Source organism: Carcharodon carcharias, chromosome 16, assembly GCF_017639515.1.
Source record: "Carcharodon carcharias isolate sCarCar2 chromosome 16, sCarCar2.pri, whole genome shotgun sequence".
Taxonomy (NCBI): Eukaryota; Metazoa; Chordata; class Chondrichthyes; order Lamniformes; family Lamnidae; genus Carcharodon; species Carcharodon carcharias.
This window is the reverse complement of record NC_054482.1, coordinates 8,422,755-8,439,930: the sequence shown is the minus strand read 5'-3', so window position 1 is coordinate 8,439,930 and position 17,176 is coordinate 8,422,755. Positions and strand designations below refer to the sequence as shown.

The window sequence follows — 17,176 nt, the reverse complement described above, 5'->3', positions numbered from 1 at the left end:
ACAGTTGTTTCCAAAACTTCAGTAATAGATTGACTCAAATGTATATGAATTTTTTGGAAGGAACTTCCTGGTCTTAATAAGGTTGGACCTTTCCTCTATAGTTACATCATCACAACAGCTGAAACTCAAGGGCTTCTCCAAGGTGTAAACTAAGTCTCAACAGCTGGAGCAGAAGGCCATCTTCAGAAAGAGAAATGGCAGAGCATATCTGCTAATGTTTCATCATTAAAATGTTTAAAAAGTACATGGGTAACAGTGTATTTCAGTTATTAGGTTTAAATACTTAGGGTCTATTTTAAGATCTCAGCATAATCTTTGTACCTCTGAATATCAATCTCCAGCCAGTTTCAAGAATTCAGGCAGAAATTTAAGAGTTTTTTTTTTTAAATACCATGGTATCTAGCTTTTCTTCCACTCCTTCAGTTCCACCCTTTCTCAATCAGCTTAAGATATTTCTTCCATTTTGATTATACACAGCTCTCATCCTAAGACACTCATGATGATGAACTGCTGCAAACATTAGCTTCTTCTGATCATTATTTTGTGCACGTTTCTTTAGTACACCCATGAAAACCATAAGTTCTCCATAGGTGTTTTGTAAATTAAGTTTTTTTTCAGTCAAACCATATCATGGCTGTTATATTTCAACATGTCAAAAGTTAGTTTCAACTGCCAGTGGATTTCTGTTATGGTTTTAAAATCCAAAACATCAACATCACAAGATATTAAAGAGTTTCAGGAAAATAATTCTTCATCTAATATGACAGTTAGTGCAATCAAATGTATAAACTGTACACTGGATTGGAACAATCTTCTATGGTGGTGATCTAACTATTAGATAAATTAATAATGAAGAAAAATCTGCAATATCCACAAAAATTTTAATAAGACCATTAAAAAAGGAATACCAACTAAGGAGTCTGCAATTAAATGATTAAGTACAATACAAAATATCAATACTTCATGTGTGTATTTTGATATTTATATATTGTAAACCAAAAGACTTTCAACAGTATGGCAGCTTTGAAGTGCAGCTAATGTTGTTGTGCAGGTATATATACCAGACAAAAACAGAATTACCTGGAAAAACTCAGCAGGTCTGGCAGCATCGGCGGAGAAGAAAAGAGTTGACGTTTCGAGTCCTCATGACCCTTCGACAGAACTTGAGTTCGAGTCCAAGAAAGAGTTGAAATATAAGCTGGTTTAAGGTGTGTGTGTGGGGGGCGGAGAGATAGAGAGAGAGAGAGAGAGAGGTGGGGGGGGTGTGGTTGTAGGGACAAACAAGCAGTGATAGAAGCAGATCATCAAAAGATGTCAACGACAATAGTACAATAGAACACATAGGTGTTAAAGTTAAAGTTGGTGATGTTATCTAAACGAATGTGCTAATTAAGAATGGATGGGCACTCAAGGTATAGCTCTAGTGGGGTTTTTTTTTATATAATGGAAATAGGTGGGAAAAGGAAAATCTTTATAATTTATTGGAAAAAAAAGGAAGGGGGAACCAGAAAGGGGGTGGGGATGGGGGAGGGAGCTCACGACCTAAAGTTGTTGAATTCAATATTCAGTCCGGAAGGCTGTAAAGTCCCTAGTCGGAAGATGAGGTGTTGTTCCTCCAGTTTACGTTGGGCTTCACTGGAACAATGCAGCAAGCCAAGGACAGACATGTGGGCAAGAGAGCAGGGTGGAGTGTTAAAATGGCAAGCGACAGGGAGGTTTGGGTCATTCTTGCGGACAGACCGCAGGTGTTCTGCAAAGCGGTCGCCCAGTTTACGTTTGGTCTCTCCAATGTAGAGGAGACCACATTGGGAGCAACGAATGCAATAGACTAAGTTGGGGGAAATGCAAGTGAAATGCTGCTTCACTTGAAAGGAGTGTTTGGGTCCTTGGACGGTGAGGAGAGAGGAAGTGAAGGGGCAGGTGTTGCATCTTTTGCGTGGGCATGGGGTGGTGCCATAGGAGGGGGTTGAGGAGTAGGGGGTGATGGAGGAGTGGACCAGGGTGTCCCGGAGGGAGCGATCCCTACGGAATGCCGATAAGGGGGGTGAAGGGAAAATGTGTTTGGTGGTGGCATCATGCTGGAGTTGGCAGAAATGGCAGAGGATGATCCTTTGAATGCAGAGGCTGGTGGGGTGATAAGTGAGGACAAGGGGGACCCTATCATGTTTCTGGGAGGGAGGAGAAGGCGTGAGGGCGGATGCGCGGGAGATGGGCCGGACACGGTTGAGGGCCCATATACCAGACATTGTGCTTGCAACACAGAGCACCAAGACAAATAATCAATTAATCTGTTTTTGGAGGTATGAGTTAAAGAAGAATTCTAAACAGGACACCTGTCTGTCTTTGTCTGGTATTACAACTTGCTTCTATATAATGCCTTTAAGCTAGAAAAATGTCTCGTGACACTTGCTTCATAGATATGAGACCCAAGCAGCTGAAGGAACAGCTGTTAATATTTTTTGGTGGGGGGGATGTGTGGATTGACTCACAAGAGGGCAGTCAGAGGATGAGGGCACTCAAAGAAGCAAAGCTGAATGGTTGCAGCAGGTTACAGGAAAGGGTACAACAGGTCATGAAGTAATTTAAACAGGGGAATGAGAATTTAAAATGAGCTCAGAGGTATTAGTATGCAAAACTGAAAGCTCACATGTCTGAAAGGTTAACCCTGTTTCTCCCCACAGGTGCTGCCGTAACCTGAGTATTTCCAGTTTTTCTGTTTTTATTTCAGATTTCCAGCATTCACAGTATTCTACTTTTTGATTAATGTTTACTTCACTGCCACTTCTCTTCCAGGAATGCCTACCTTGAAGTAGTTCTGCTCTTCTCTGACAAGATTTTAGTTGTATCTTTCACCTTGTTCACCTTCATTGCTTTCTATTTCCCTCATGTTTGATCATGTATCCACCAAAACTCACTTTCACAGCCACATTTCCTTCCTCAGCAACTGTCTCTGGCTCCAACTTATTCCACGTGGATTCCAACTGAAATTCCATCCATCATGTTTCAGATCCACCCATAATTACAAGCATCTCCTAGACAGTCAATGCTCATTGGACTGTTCTCACCACAACCTCAGGTTCACACTCTGCGCCATACATTGCCACATGTACAATCTAGATCTTTCTCTTTAACAGCACCAATTCACTATCTCAAAGATGCCCTGCTCTGCAGTTTTATTTCATCTTTTGACTCAGAAACATAGAAAATAGGAGGAGTAGATCATTGGGCCCTTCTAGCCTGCTCCACCATTCAATATGATCATGGCTAATCCTCTATCTTAACGCCATACTCACACTCTCTCCCCATACCCCTTGACGCCTTGAGAGTCTAGAAATCTATTTCCTTCTTAAATACATTCAGTGACTTGGCCTTCACAGCCTTCTGTGGTAGATAATTCCACAGGTTCACCACCCTCTGAGTCAAGAAGTTTCTCCTCATTTCAGTCCTAAATGACCCACCCTGTATGCTGAAGACATCAGCCGTCTCAATTTCTCCACTCCCTTCACTCAGTCTAACCTGTTCCCCTCTGAACTTGCTGCACTGTATCTCAGGTCTAACCTTGCCACTGTTATCAAACCTGCTGACAAGGGAGGTGCTGTTGTTGTCTGGCAAACTAATCTCTACTTTGCTGAGGCTGAACACCAACTCTCCGACACTTCCTCCAACCTCCCCCTGGACCATGACCCCACAACCGAACATCAAGCCATTGTTTTCAAAACAATCATTGACCTCAACGCCTCTGGTGATCTTCCCTCCACTGCTTCCCACCTCATTGTTCCCCAACCCCATAAAGCTACCTCCTTTCTAAGAACCATAAACAAGACTATCCTGGTAGACATATCATTTCAGCCAGTTCCTGTCCCACAGAACTTATTTCTTCCTACCTTAACTCTTTCCTTTCTCCCTTGACATCTCTTTCTCCCTACCTACACCCATAATTCTTCTAAAGCCCTCTGTCAATTTAAAAGTTTCCAATTTCCAGGCCCAAACCGTCTCATCTCCACCATGAGCGTTCAATCTCTCCACGTCACCTTCCCCTACCAGGACGATCTGAGGGCTCTTTAATTCTTTGAATGGAGGCCCAACCAATTTCCATCAAACACTACCCTCCTCTGTCTGACTAAACTTGTTCTCTCATTGAACAATTTCTCCTTGAACTCATCTCATTTCCTCCAAATAATAGATATTGCAATGGGTACCCACATGGGTCCTAGCTATGCCTGCTTTTTTGCAGGATATGTCAAACATTTCTTGATCCTTTCTTATTCAGGCCCACCCCCTTAATTATTTTTCTAGTATCTTGATGACTGTATCGATGCTGTCGTGCTTTTGCCCCGAATTAGAAATCTTTGCTTCCAATTTCCACCCTTCTCTCAGTTCACAATGTCTATCTCCATCTCTTCCCTTCCCTTTTTTGACTTAGCTGTCTCTATTTCTGGTGATAGGCTATCAAATAATCTTCATTATAAGCCCATTGACTCCCACAGCTACCACAACTACACTTCCTCACACTCTACACCCTTTAAGAATTCCATTCCATTCTCTCAGTTTCTTCGTCTCCATTATCTGTTCTGATGATGCAACCTTCCACAATAGTGCTTCTGAGATGTCATCTTTTTTCCTCACTGAGGACTCCCCCTCATCATGGTCGACAGGGTCCTTGTCCAACACATTTCCCGCCTTCTGCTCTCAGCCCTTTCCCTCACTCCCAGACCGAAGATAGAGTTCCTCTTTTCCTTACCTTCTACCCCATCAACCTCAACGGAATATTTTCCATCGCCTCCAGCATGATGCCATCGCTAAACACACCTCCCCTTTCCCTCCCGACATTCCCAAGGGACTATTCCCTCAGTGATATCCTAGTTCACTCCTCAGTCACCCCCAAGCCCCGTCTCCTTTCCATGCAAATGCAGGAAATGTAACACCTACTCTTTTACCTCTTCTCACTGTCCGAGGCCCTAAACGCTCCTTCCAGGTGAAGCAGTACATTTACTTCTTTTAATCTAATCTACTGTATTCACTGCCCACAATGTGGCCTTCTCTACACTGGGGAGACCAAACACAGATTGGGTGGCCACTTTGCAAACACCTCCATTCAGTCTGCAAGCATGCCCCAAGTTTCCGGTGGCCTGTCATTATAATTCGTCAATTTGCTCTTACACTGACATATTGGTCCTCAGCCTACTGCACTGATCCAGTGAAGCTCAAAGTATACTCGAGGAACAGCATCTCATCCTTCAGTTAGGCACTTTACAGCCTTCCAGATTCAAGATTGTTGAGTTCAACAATTTCAGACCATAAACTCACCCCCCATTTTGTTTCCTTTTCTTTGCACGTTTCGGTTTTTCTCTATTTTTGCTTGCAGTCAGCAGCACATCTTCTGTTTCTTTTCTTGCCCCATCACCATTCCCTGGAAAACTAACTCTTCTGTCATTCAATGTCTTCTGTCTTTCACCCTATCCCAGACTTCCTTTTGTCCTTGCCCCATTCACCCCTTGCTCAAAACCTATTTAATTTTTAATCTTTCCCAGTCTGATAAAAGATCACAGGCCTGAAAGGTTAACTTGGTTCCTCTCCACAGATGCTGCCATAACCTGAGTATTTCCACCATTTTCTGTTTTTATAAGTATAGACTAGGTTATGGGCACCAGAGTTTTGTATGTGGTGACATTTACACAGATGGAATTCTGGCAAGGACAGCATTGAAACAGTCAAGCCTGCAAGTGACAAAGGCATGAACATGAGTTTCAGCAATAGATGAGCTATGGTAAGGACAAAGCCAGATGACGTTATGGAGGTGGAAGTAGGCAGTCTTGTGATTGAGAGGGGACTGGGTCAGGAATTTAGCACATGGTTGAATAGAATGCTGAGACTGTACATTGTCTGGTTCAGCCTGGGACGGTGGCTTGGGTCCTTGTGTTCTTGGAGGAAGGATCGAATTGGTGAAAGGATACAGAGTCACTGTACATGTAGAATCTAGCTGTATGTCTGTGCATGTCAGCATCTAGATGAGGAAGGGAAAGGACCAAGGATGGAGCACTGTGGGACTCCAGAGGAAAAGATATGGGGTCAGAAGAAATGCAATTGCTAGAAATTCTCTATCCACAGATAGGAAAAAATGAAACCAAAGAGAGGCCATTCCCTCAATCAGGCACTGGAGGTAGTATGGTCAGCTGCCAGGGAACTGGGAAGAGATAATAATTTGTCAGCTGATTCAGTTGGTGGCACTGTCGCCTAGCATTAAACCAAGACCCTCTGCCCTCTCAGGTGGATGTAAAATATTCCATAGCATTATAACAAAGAGCAGAGGATTTATCCCTGGAGTCCAGACCAAAATTTATCCCTTAATCAACATTAGAAAGAAAAACAGATTATCTGGCCATAATGTATTGCTGTTTTGAGAGTTTGTTGTGTGCAAAGTGGCTGTCGCATTGACTACATTATAACAATGTAGCACTTCAAAATGATTTCATTGGCTGTAAAGTGCTTTGAAGCATCTAGTGATGGTGACAGGCACTATATAAATGCAAGTTTGTCTTTCTTTTTCTTTTAGCACATTTACAAGGACAATGGCTATAACTTGTAATCTCTAATGCATAGCTGATCCTGGAGAACAGAGGAAGGAACTTTGAATTTAAATTTCATGTACGGATCATGTTTAAGAGACAGTCGGGAGCTTGAACCTGTTTGACTCAAAGACAATTTTAAAAACATAATTTCAGCAGCAGTCTTTGAATTATTGCTGAAAAAGGCTTTGAACTGTTACACTAATATCAATTGGAGATTTGACAAGACAGGACAAAACCAAAGGACATTTCTTTGTTACACTTAAATCACAATAGGTTTTTAATTCTACAGTACAGTCTAATTAGGTTGCCATGGGGCTAACATATCACACTATATTTTTATGAAATAAATATTACATATGATATATCTTATATATAAAAATCATGGCTAATTCCTAAAATTTTAAAATTGGACAACAGCCTTTAAAATTACTGAAGTTATGTCTGGTTGTGACCTTGAATAGCAAACTCAGCCTTTGCATTAAAGCAGTGGGTGAGTTGAATGTTTCTGTATTCTCTCTAAAAAAAAAATTAAGTTGGTTTGTGTGGCTTGTGACTGATTTTGTCTATGTGTGAGTGGCCCTTGATGAGAAAAAGATTCCCCGCCCCTGCCCTACTGTATTGTAGAGACTTGCGCCTCATTATTTCTGAAGAGACGCTAACAATCCCTCTGGATTGCAGAGGCCAAATTCAAAGGGAATTATACAAAGGCCATCTCCACTACATAAGCCAAGCCTGGCCAACCAGAGACGAGTCATCTGCTAGGACGAGGGACCCTGCAATCTGCCTTTCAAATTCTTAATGATTGAAACATCAACAATCTCAGGAACACAGACAAAGGAATATACATCCTTCGTCAAAGCTAAAGTGGAGAGGCAGGAGTCATGTGACATAATCCCCTGGCTGGGAGAACCAGTTATACTGTCTTGCTGTACTATAAATCAGTCTGCTATCTTCCACCTATCACGCAGCAGCACAGAAGAGGGGCTATGTCCAGGTTTGAATGCCTAGCCCCATCTCCAATGTTTCTACTGGAACCTCTGAACTCCTATACCAAAGCCTACAAGACCAATTCATCTCTCCATCCCTATCTCATCGTGAAAGTCATCTCTACTGGAAAAGTGAATTATCCAGAATCAGTTTTCAATTTGCTGACCTCTGTGGAAGAATAGACCATTGGACTTTGATTTTGGACTCACATAAACCAATAATTCTTTATTCTGTAGTCTTTGCCCTGTAAATCTTTCTCTCTATCCCTTGTTTATTGCATTAATGTACAGGGGGCTATGTAGTGACATCCCCCCCCCATGTTGCATGCACGAATAAACTAACACTCTGAGTTCACCCTATCTCGAGTTTGCTGTGGGGTTATTACTAGATATTGCATCACACCAAAACTTGAGGGTTTGGGAAATACACCACTAATTATGAAGGGGGAAATCAAAATCAGAACACCTTTCTGTTTAGAGACAGGTGGTGAGAGGAGAAATCAGGGCTGTTTAAATTAGCTCCACTCCTGTCCTTAACAGGATGCTCAGGAAATATTAGCATAAACTGACACAAACAAAAGACGCTGGTGTAAAATTGTGCTACAGGAAGTTCTCATCCATAATTTTACTTCTAGAGGTAGAGAGAAAATAGGGAGAACTATCAGGCTTTGAAGAAGCTGACCACAGCTGACATCTCTTGCAGCGACTTCTCAAACAATCTGCATGGCTATCATAGACATATTTCAAAAATACCTTACTGACTGGCCCCCTCAGCTAGATCATCTTGGGGACATTCAAGTCTACCTCCCTATCACACCTTAACCCATAACAATTATGTTGTGTGAACCCTTATCTGATGTGCGCTTTTATAGCCATAACTTTCTCCAACTTATTAGCAAGTTAATTAATCCTGTTCATCCCCTACCATTTGCCCTGCACCCTAGTCTGACTGGTTGCTCCCCTGCTTCCTCTACCCACCCCCAGCACTAAATTTCAGTGCAACATGTCCTCAAATATTTTTGTTGTGTGCAGCTCCTTAACTTTTCTTCTGCACGTGCACAGTAACTTAAAACAGGCCAACTTGTGCGCGTCCTCTGCAGGAAATTCTGGGTTGCTGCTAAACCGCACAGTTTAGAGAGAACTTTGCTTCAGTGCCTCATTTGACCTGGAGTGGAAATCCATATACTATTCATCACCAATACTGTCTATTTTTACCTCAATCCTCATTGAAAGCCTCCTCAAGCCTGTTCTGCCATTCAATTACAGTAGATTATGGCTGATCTATACCTCAACTGCATTTACCTGCCATTACTCCATGCTCCTTGATAAGTTTTCCTAACAAAAATTTATCAATCTCAGTCTTGAAAATTTCAATTAATCCCACATCCAATCTTTTGGGGAAGCAAATTCTAGACTTCCATTACCTTGTGAGAGAAAAAGTGCTTACTGGTTTCACACCTAAATGGACTCTCTCTAATTTTAAGATCTTTCCCCCTTGTTCTGGATGCCCCACCAGAGGAAATAGCTTCCTTATCTTCATATCAAATCACCTTAATATTTTAAAAGCCTTAATTAGGTCTCTCATCATTCTAAACTCAAGAGAATACAAGCCAAGTAATACAACTTGTCCTCAATTTGACCTTTTACAACTCTACACTGTGCTCCCACTTCAGTCAGTAGTAGCACTCTAACCTGAGTCAGGGGACTATGCATTCAAGTCCCATTCAACAAGCTTGAGCACAAAGTGACAGGCTGACAGTGCAGTACTGGGTCAAAATCCTGGAGCTCCTTCCCTAATAGCACTGTGAATGAACCTACACCACGTGGACTGCAGCATTTCAAGAAAGCAGCTCATCACCACCTTCTCAAGGGCAATTAGGAATGGGCAATAAATGCTGGCCTAGCCAGTGACATCCACATCCCATGCGTGAATAAAATAAAGTACTGAGGGAATGCTACACTACCAGAAGTGCTGTCTTTGAGATGAGTCGTGAAACCTGTCTGCCCTCTCAGGTGGGCTAGAAGATCCCTTGGCATAATTCAAAGCAGAGCTGGGGGGGGGTCCTCTCAGTGACTGGGCCAATATCTATCCTTCAACCAATATCATTAAAAAGCAGATTATCTGGCCTTCATCACAATGCTGTTTGTGTTGATATTCCCACATTACAACAGTGAATACGTGTCAAAAAAAGTATTTATTGACTGTTTTCTGGGATCTCCTGAGGTCATCAAAGGAGCACTAAGTGCAAGTCTTTATTTTTAAGGCCAATATAGCCTTTCAGGTGTGATACCCAAAACCGAACATAATATTCTAGATAGGATATGACCAAGCCTCTATACAACTGAAGCATCAATTTCACCACTTTGTATTCCAGTCCCCTTGTAATAAAAGGTCAGCATCCCATTTGCATTTTTGATTACTTGTACCCGTGCACTAGCTTTTAAATGATTCGTGTATGTGGATATCAAAATCCCTTTGCTCCTCCACAAATCCTAATTTCTTACCATTAAGAAATATTCCATTTGTCTTTCCTGGACCCAAAATGGATGATTACAGTTAACCCACACAACTCCTGCTGCATAGTTCTGACCGCTCACAATCTAGCTTTGTCACTGTGCTTTCTTGTTCTCATCTGCATAACCAGACCAGGGGGAGAGGTGGCATAGTGGTACTGTCACTGACCAGTATTCCGGAGACCCAGGGTAATGCTCTGGGGACCCAAGTTTGAATCCCACCACGTCAGATGGTGAAATTTGAATTCAATAAAAAAAATATGGAATTAGAAGTCTGATAACGGCTGTGAAACCATTGCCAATTGTTGTAAAAACCCATCTGGTTCACTAGTGTCCTTTAGGGAAGGAAATCTACTGTCCTACATGTGCCACCAGACCCACAGCAATGACTCTTAAATGCCCTATGAACAAAGGGCGATACTGGCCTAGCCAGAAACGCCCACATCGCACAAACGAATAAAAAAAAAACTAATCTCCTAACAGTGTAATCTTCAAATTTATATTATACTTTCCTTCAAGTCATTATGTTGCAAAGCTGAGGACCAGATCAGATCCCTGGGAATCATCACTTTTCACATTCTGGAAGAGAACAACTCATTTATCCCCACTTTGTCTCCTAACTCTCAATCTATTACCAACTCATCACAAAGTCACCTCCAATTCCATATGTTCATTTTTGCTAATCTGTTTTGTGGAACCTTTTCTCCCTAAATTCATTCTCAGGATACAAGAACATAAGAAACAGAAGCTGGAGTAGGCTATATCGCTCCTCAATAAGATCATTGCTGATCTGAAACCTCACCTTCACTTTCTGGTCCTATCACCCAATTCCCTTAGCACCCAAAAATCTATCAGTCTCAGGTCACTGACTGCATGTCCATAGCCTCCTAAGGTGCAGAATCCAAAGATCCACAACCCTCCAGAGTGACAAAAGTTCTCATCTCAGGGATGACCCCTTATTCTGAGATTGGGACCCCTCGTTCAGCCAGGGGAAACAGCCTTTCACCATCTACCCTGTCAAAACTTAAGAATTTTATACATTTCAAGAAATTGCCTTTCATTCTTCTAAATTCCAGAAAATATAGGCCCATTCTACTCATAAGGCAACTCTCTAGTGAATCAAACTAGTGAACATTTGTTGCATCCCCTCTAAAGCAAGCATATCCTTCCTTGGGGAAGGAGGCCAAAGCTGCACACAGAATTCAGGTGTGCTCTCATAAAAGCCCTATGTAATTGCATGTATAATATAAATATAGATATAGGCATGACTAGCAAGACCAGCATTTATTGCCCATCCATAGTTGCCAATGAGAAGGTGGTGCCGAACTTCCTTCTGGAACGATTGCAGTCCATGTGGAGAAAGTACTCCCATAGTGTCATTAGGTAGGGGATTTCAGCAACAATTATCAAACATCTTTTAGGACTCCACATAAGCACCATCCATAGATGATGAAAGGTCATCAACCTGAAATGTTAGCTCTGTTTCTCTCTCCCCAGATGCTGCATTTCCAGTACGTTTTTTTTATTTCAGATTTCCAGCATCCACAGTATTCTGCTTTTTCATAGTCTCCCCTATCTGTCATGTCAGTGACTTCAAAAAAATCCATTAGATTAGTTAAATATGACTTTCACAAATCTGTACTGATTCTCTCTGATCAGCTCAGGTTTTCATGTGCTCAAATGACATATTCCTCATGATATTTTCCTATAATCAAAAAACTAATGGTTCTGTAGGTTTTTTTTGGTTTCTCTCTCCTTTAAGCAGTGGAAATAATGGACGAACAGATTCTGACCTGCCTTGCCTCCACCTTCCCTTTAAAACAACTCACCCCCTACCATCTCACTAAACTGCTTTACCCTCTCCCCACCTTCAAAAGCCTCCTCAAAGCCCAAGTCTTCCAACATGCCTCTGGTAACCTCCCTAATTTTTCTTCTAAAGCTCTGAAGAGACATGAAACGTCAACTGGTCGTCTTCTTTCATCCTCCTGGCCCTGCTACTCGTTTCCAGTGTTGCCTGCTTTTCCACATCAGTTGCCGGATCAGAGACCCCCAGCCTCTGTTGTTCTTGTTAATGGAATCAAGACAAAGACCTGTAATCACTTGAGTCACTACTTACAGGTTTCAGGGAGCCCCTTCGCCTCAGTCTCTCCTCGCCCACCTCTGGTGTATTTGACAGAGGGTTAGAAAGCCGGCAAGGGGGGGGGGGTTTCGGTCTGGGGAAGGGGTGGGGGGGGGGGGTCCTCACCTTGACACCATAGGCAAGAAATGCGACACAATCGACCCGGAGCTGCACCCCCATCATCCATCGCATCGCATCGCACAAAGAGGCGGCCTCGGTGCTCAGTCGCCGGGTCAACAAACGCAGGAAGGGGATTTTCAAACATTAAAAAAAAAACACAAATATACACATCACAGGGACAACTTCGCCCCCGGTCACATATTGACCGTCCAGGGAGCAGCGCGGTGGCCGGGCAGCCGCCCTCACAAACTCGCCCCGATCCCCAATCATCAACAACTTAAAAATTCCAGATAACGCTTCATACCGTGCAAGTTGCAATTACAGCGAGTACCACCCTGGTTGGTTGGTTGGTTGGTTGGTTGGTTGTTTTTTTTTTTTGCTCACCGCTCCCGGTTTTTTACCCACACTCGTTGCTGACCGTTATTTTCCCTCTCCATACCCGACTGACAGCTGCGGCCCGAATCTCACTATATGGCAGGAAATGCTCCCCAGACCGCACTGCGCCTGCGCGCCACCGTATCTCGCCGCAGGGCCCAGGATTTGGCAGGTGGACGCCGGCGGGGAAAAGCTGGGGTCCCTCCCCCACCCCCACCCCACCCTACCCCACCCTTCCTTGCCACCCCCCCACCCCACCCTACCCCACCCCACTACCAGCCCTCTTCCCCTCCCCCCCACCCCCTTCCTCCGGGCTAATAGGCAGGGCCGTAACAAGCTCAAGGAGAAAAATAAAACGGCCGGATCCACAAGTTGTATTTATCGTTACGTTGCTATGTTAGAAAGTTCCAGACGGTCTGCTGCTTACCGAGGTGAATGGCGCAGTCCCCTCCTCGCGGGACTCAGGCTCGTGGCGCGGCGGTTGGCCGTTGTCTTGGTGCCGCCGCCTCCCCCCCAACCCCAGTCATCGCGCGCAGCCTCGGTCAGCGCGAGCCGCTGGCGGCCACCTCAGTGTCTTGTCTGTCTGTGTCTGTGTGGGTGTCTCCCAGGGAGGAAGCGGCTGTCGGTTTATGTTATGTGCCTCCCACCGACCTTCCAATTCCAAACGCGCGTCTCAGTTGTAAACGGATAAACTACAACTCCCGCAAACATCTGTTCCTGTGCTGGAAGCTCGACTTTAGGTATGTTAACTCACCGAGTGTTACTGTCTGTAAACGTGAGCACTCCTTTCCTCTGTTCACGGCTGCACTTTAATACTGTCGGCATGGAATGGGTTGTGGGCTCCTTCACGGTCTGGTTCAAATAAGGGTGTTTACCTCGGCTACCCATGACAACACATGTCGACTGTCTTTTTGCTGGGGGCAAAACGTGGTAGGGCCGGGGCTATTGGAGCGGTCTGGTCCTGACAACAGGGGTGTTAGCAGCTACCGAGAGAATTCTCACCTCCTTGATTCCCTCGTCCAAAATGTTCCCCTGTCTATATATCTCTCAACACGTGTTACTTACGAGATGCGCGATTAAATATGGTGACTTGGGTAATGTTTCACTCATGGTGCGTTTTTATTTTTTTTAGGCATTTACACCATTTTAATGATTGTCAGTCAACATGTGTGTTCCTAAACGTCTATCTTTTAAGGTTGGCACTTTATTGCCACTTAATTCCTATCTCACCACCCCCCCCCCGCCCCCCCCAACCTCCTGAAAAAAGATGTGTATTTCGTCCAACCACTGCACCATCGCAGCAGACTATTCCCCATCACAGTCTGAAGCCAAGAGATGAAATTATGGCACGCATTCACAGGCTTGATGGAAACAGTATCAATGCTCTTCAAGAAATGCCTACCTCCTTGAAGAAGTTCTGTTCGTCTCTGCGACAAGATTTCCGTATTTCTCTTTTGCCTTGCTCACTTTCATTGCTTTCCATTTCTCTCCTGGTGTTTGACAAGGTGTTTACTAAAACCCGCTTTCACAGCCATATCTCCTTTCTTCTATCACTGCTTGTTTGTCCCTACAACCACACCAACCCCCTCCACTTCTTCCCCACCCCCCACCCCCCACACCCACCTTAAACCTGCTTATATTTCACCCCTTTCTTGGATTCACTCAGTTCTGTCGAAGGGTCATGAGGACTCGAAGCGTCAACTCTTTTCTTCTCCGCCGATGCTGCCAGACCTGCTGAGTTTTTCCAGGTAATTCAGTTTTTGTTTTGGATTTCCAGCATCCGCAGTTTTTTTTGTTTTTATCAAAGTATCTTTACAGTGCAGGAGGCTATTCGGACCATAGAGTCTGCACTGGATCTCTGAAAGCATTCCACCTAGTCTCACTCTCCTGCCTTATCCCGGTGACCTTGCACATTCATTCTTTTCAGGCACCAATCCACCACACTTTCAGGAAATTTGTTCCAGACTCCAACCACTCTCTCTTGGTGGGTGAAAACATTTTTCCTCACATCATATTTAAACATGTAAGCATAACAATTATTGAACCTGTGTCCTCTAGTTCTTAAAAACAAAAAACTGCGGATGCTGGAAATCCAAAACAAAAACAGAATTACCTGGAAAAACTCAGCAGGTCTGGCAGCATCGGCGGAGAAGAAAAGAGTTGTCGTTTCGAGTCCTCATTGACCCTTCAGCAGAACCCTTCTGCTGAAGGGTCATGAGGACTCGAAACGTCAACTCTTTTCTTCTCCGCCGATGCTGCCAGACCTGCTGAGTTTTTTCAGGTAATTCTGTTTTTGTTCTCCTCTAGTTCTTGATGTTCTCGGGTGGGAACAGTTGCTCAAGATTTACCCCTCAGGATCTTGAATACCTCCATCAAGTCTCCCCTCAGACTTCTTTTCTCCAAGGAAAACAGTCCTAACCTCTCCAATCTATCCTCATAACTACAGTTTTTCAACCAGTGAATCATTCTTGTGAATCTCCTCTGTACTCTATGCTTTCACATCCTTCCTCAAGTATTCAAGATCCTGAGGCGTGTGGACAGGGCAATTAGTGAGAATCTGTTCCCACTCAAACTTCCTGAAAGGGTGGTATCTTCAAAAATCTTATTAATCTTTCAAAATAATAACACATCATTAAAAGGAAGGTTTTTTTAATGCACTTAATGTTTTAAAAAAAATCAGAAATCTGGTGCCTTGTTGTATTTTAAACTGCTGGACACCATTCAAATATGGATTCCCCAAATCCTGGCAGGGGATCAAACATATATTCTCTCCCCAAATACTTCCTGCAAAAAATGAATAATACAATGTGAAAAAATGAATATTTGGTGAAAATGTTTATTGTACAAATGAGGCAGATCTACAAAATTCAACAACCGACAGTTATATTGTGACTTTAACATGGTAAAATGTCCCACAGAGATGTTATCAGAAAAAAAATTAATGTTGAGCCACATAAGGGAAGGGGGAGATAGGGAAATGATGGGGTAATGGTAATGTCACTGGACTGGTAATCCAGAGACCCAGGCTAATGCTCTGGGTATATGGGTTCAATCTCACCATGGCAGCTGGTGGAATTGTGGAATAAAAAGCCAGTCTCTCTGAAAGTGACCATGAAACTACCTTTGATTGTCACATAAACCCACCTGTTCACTAATGTCCTTTAGGGAAGGAAATCTGCCATCCTTCATGTGACTCCAGACCCACAGTCAATGTGGTTGACTCTTAACTGCCCACATCTCATGAAAGAATTTTTAAAAAAGGGTATATTAGAACAGAGGTGATTAGTGTGCTGGGTGTTACAGAGCTTCGTAAAAAGTTTAGGGCCTTGGCCGCTGAAGGCATGGCCACTAATGATGGACAAAGGAAATTGGGGCTGCACAAGAGGCCAGAATTGTAAGAATGCAGAGATCTCAGAGTTATGGGCTTGGAGGAGGTGACAGGTTATTAAGGCATATGGGATTTTGGGCTCTATAAATAGAGGTAGAAAGTAAAAAAGCCAAGAAGTTTTACTAAACATATATAACATTAGTTTGATCCCAGCTGGAGTATTGTGTCAAATTGTAGGCACCACATTTTAGAAAGGTATGAAGGCTTCAGAGAGAGTACAGAAGAGATTTGCTAGAATGACTCCATTGATGAGGATTTACAGAGAAGCTCACATTGTTTTCCTTAGAACAGAGAAGGTTAAGAGGAAATTTGATAGTGGTTTTAAAGTCATGAAATTAGTTAAATTAGAGTAAATAAAGAGAAACTTTCCGATGGCTGAAGGATCTGTAACTATAGAACACGTATTCAAGTTGATTGGAAAAGAACCAGACATGACCATAAACTTTTTTATGCAATGAGTGGTTAGGAATTGGAAATCATTGCCTGATAGGGTAGTAATTACAGCCCTTTGAAAGAGAAATACTTGAAGGAGAAAAATTGCATGGATGTGGAAAAAGGAGCGCAGGGATTCACTGGGTTGCTCTTTAAACGAGTGAGTGACAATGTGCCAAATGGCCTCTTCCTGTACTGTACTGTTCTAAAATTCGGAGTTTTCTCTGGGTGTACGTATTTTTAACACAAAATAAAAGCTTGTGAGAATGCAGAATGCTGTTTCATTGTGTTTTGTACAGTGTTTAAATATTGACAACATGAAAATAGCTACCAAAGAGTTTGCCTTTTTGCATTCATACTCATTCAGGAATTTACCTTGTTAGCACAGTGTAAGGCGGTGGTCAACAGAAGAGCAACAGCAAAACCCATTAGTGTGATGGCACTGTATCAAGTTAACTGCAACAATTGCCAATATCTTCAAGGACTTATGGAGATAAAGCAAGTATCACATATGGGTTCAGTGCCAACCCTGAAATTAAAAAGAATTCAATACATGCCCAGAATTGGCAGACCACTTATAAACATTTATGGCAGTTTTTTATACATTTCAACAAAATTGAATCATGATTGGTATTGTTTTTTTATGTGTTTCAGACCATTGTGTTCCTGTGTT

General features: G+C 43.0%; 1 protein-coding gene across 3 annotated transcripts in view; it reads right to left on the bottom strand.

The window, feature by feature from the left end:
• wdr47a (WD repeat domain 47a) overlaps positions 1 to 13,674 on the bottom strand; it is a 57,937-nt gene extending 44,263 nt beyond the window's left edge. Inside the window, exon 1 of one of the 3 annotated variants that reach the window (XM_041208051.1) lies at positions 13,438 to 13,674. The gene's annotated coding sequence lies outside the window, so the exon portion shown is untranslated. Of the gene's footprint in view, positions 1 to 12,612; positions 12,780 to 13,110; positions 13,267 to 13,437 lie in introns of those variants that run through there. The other 2 variants (XM_041208048.1, XM_041208050.1) reach the window with 2 other exon arrangements.
• Between the last annotated feature and the right edge of the window lie 3,502 nt (positions 13,675 to 17,176).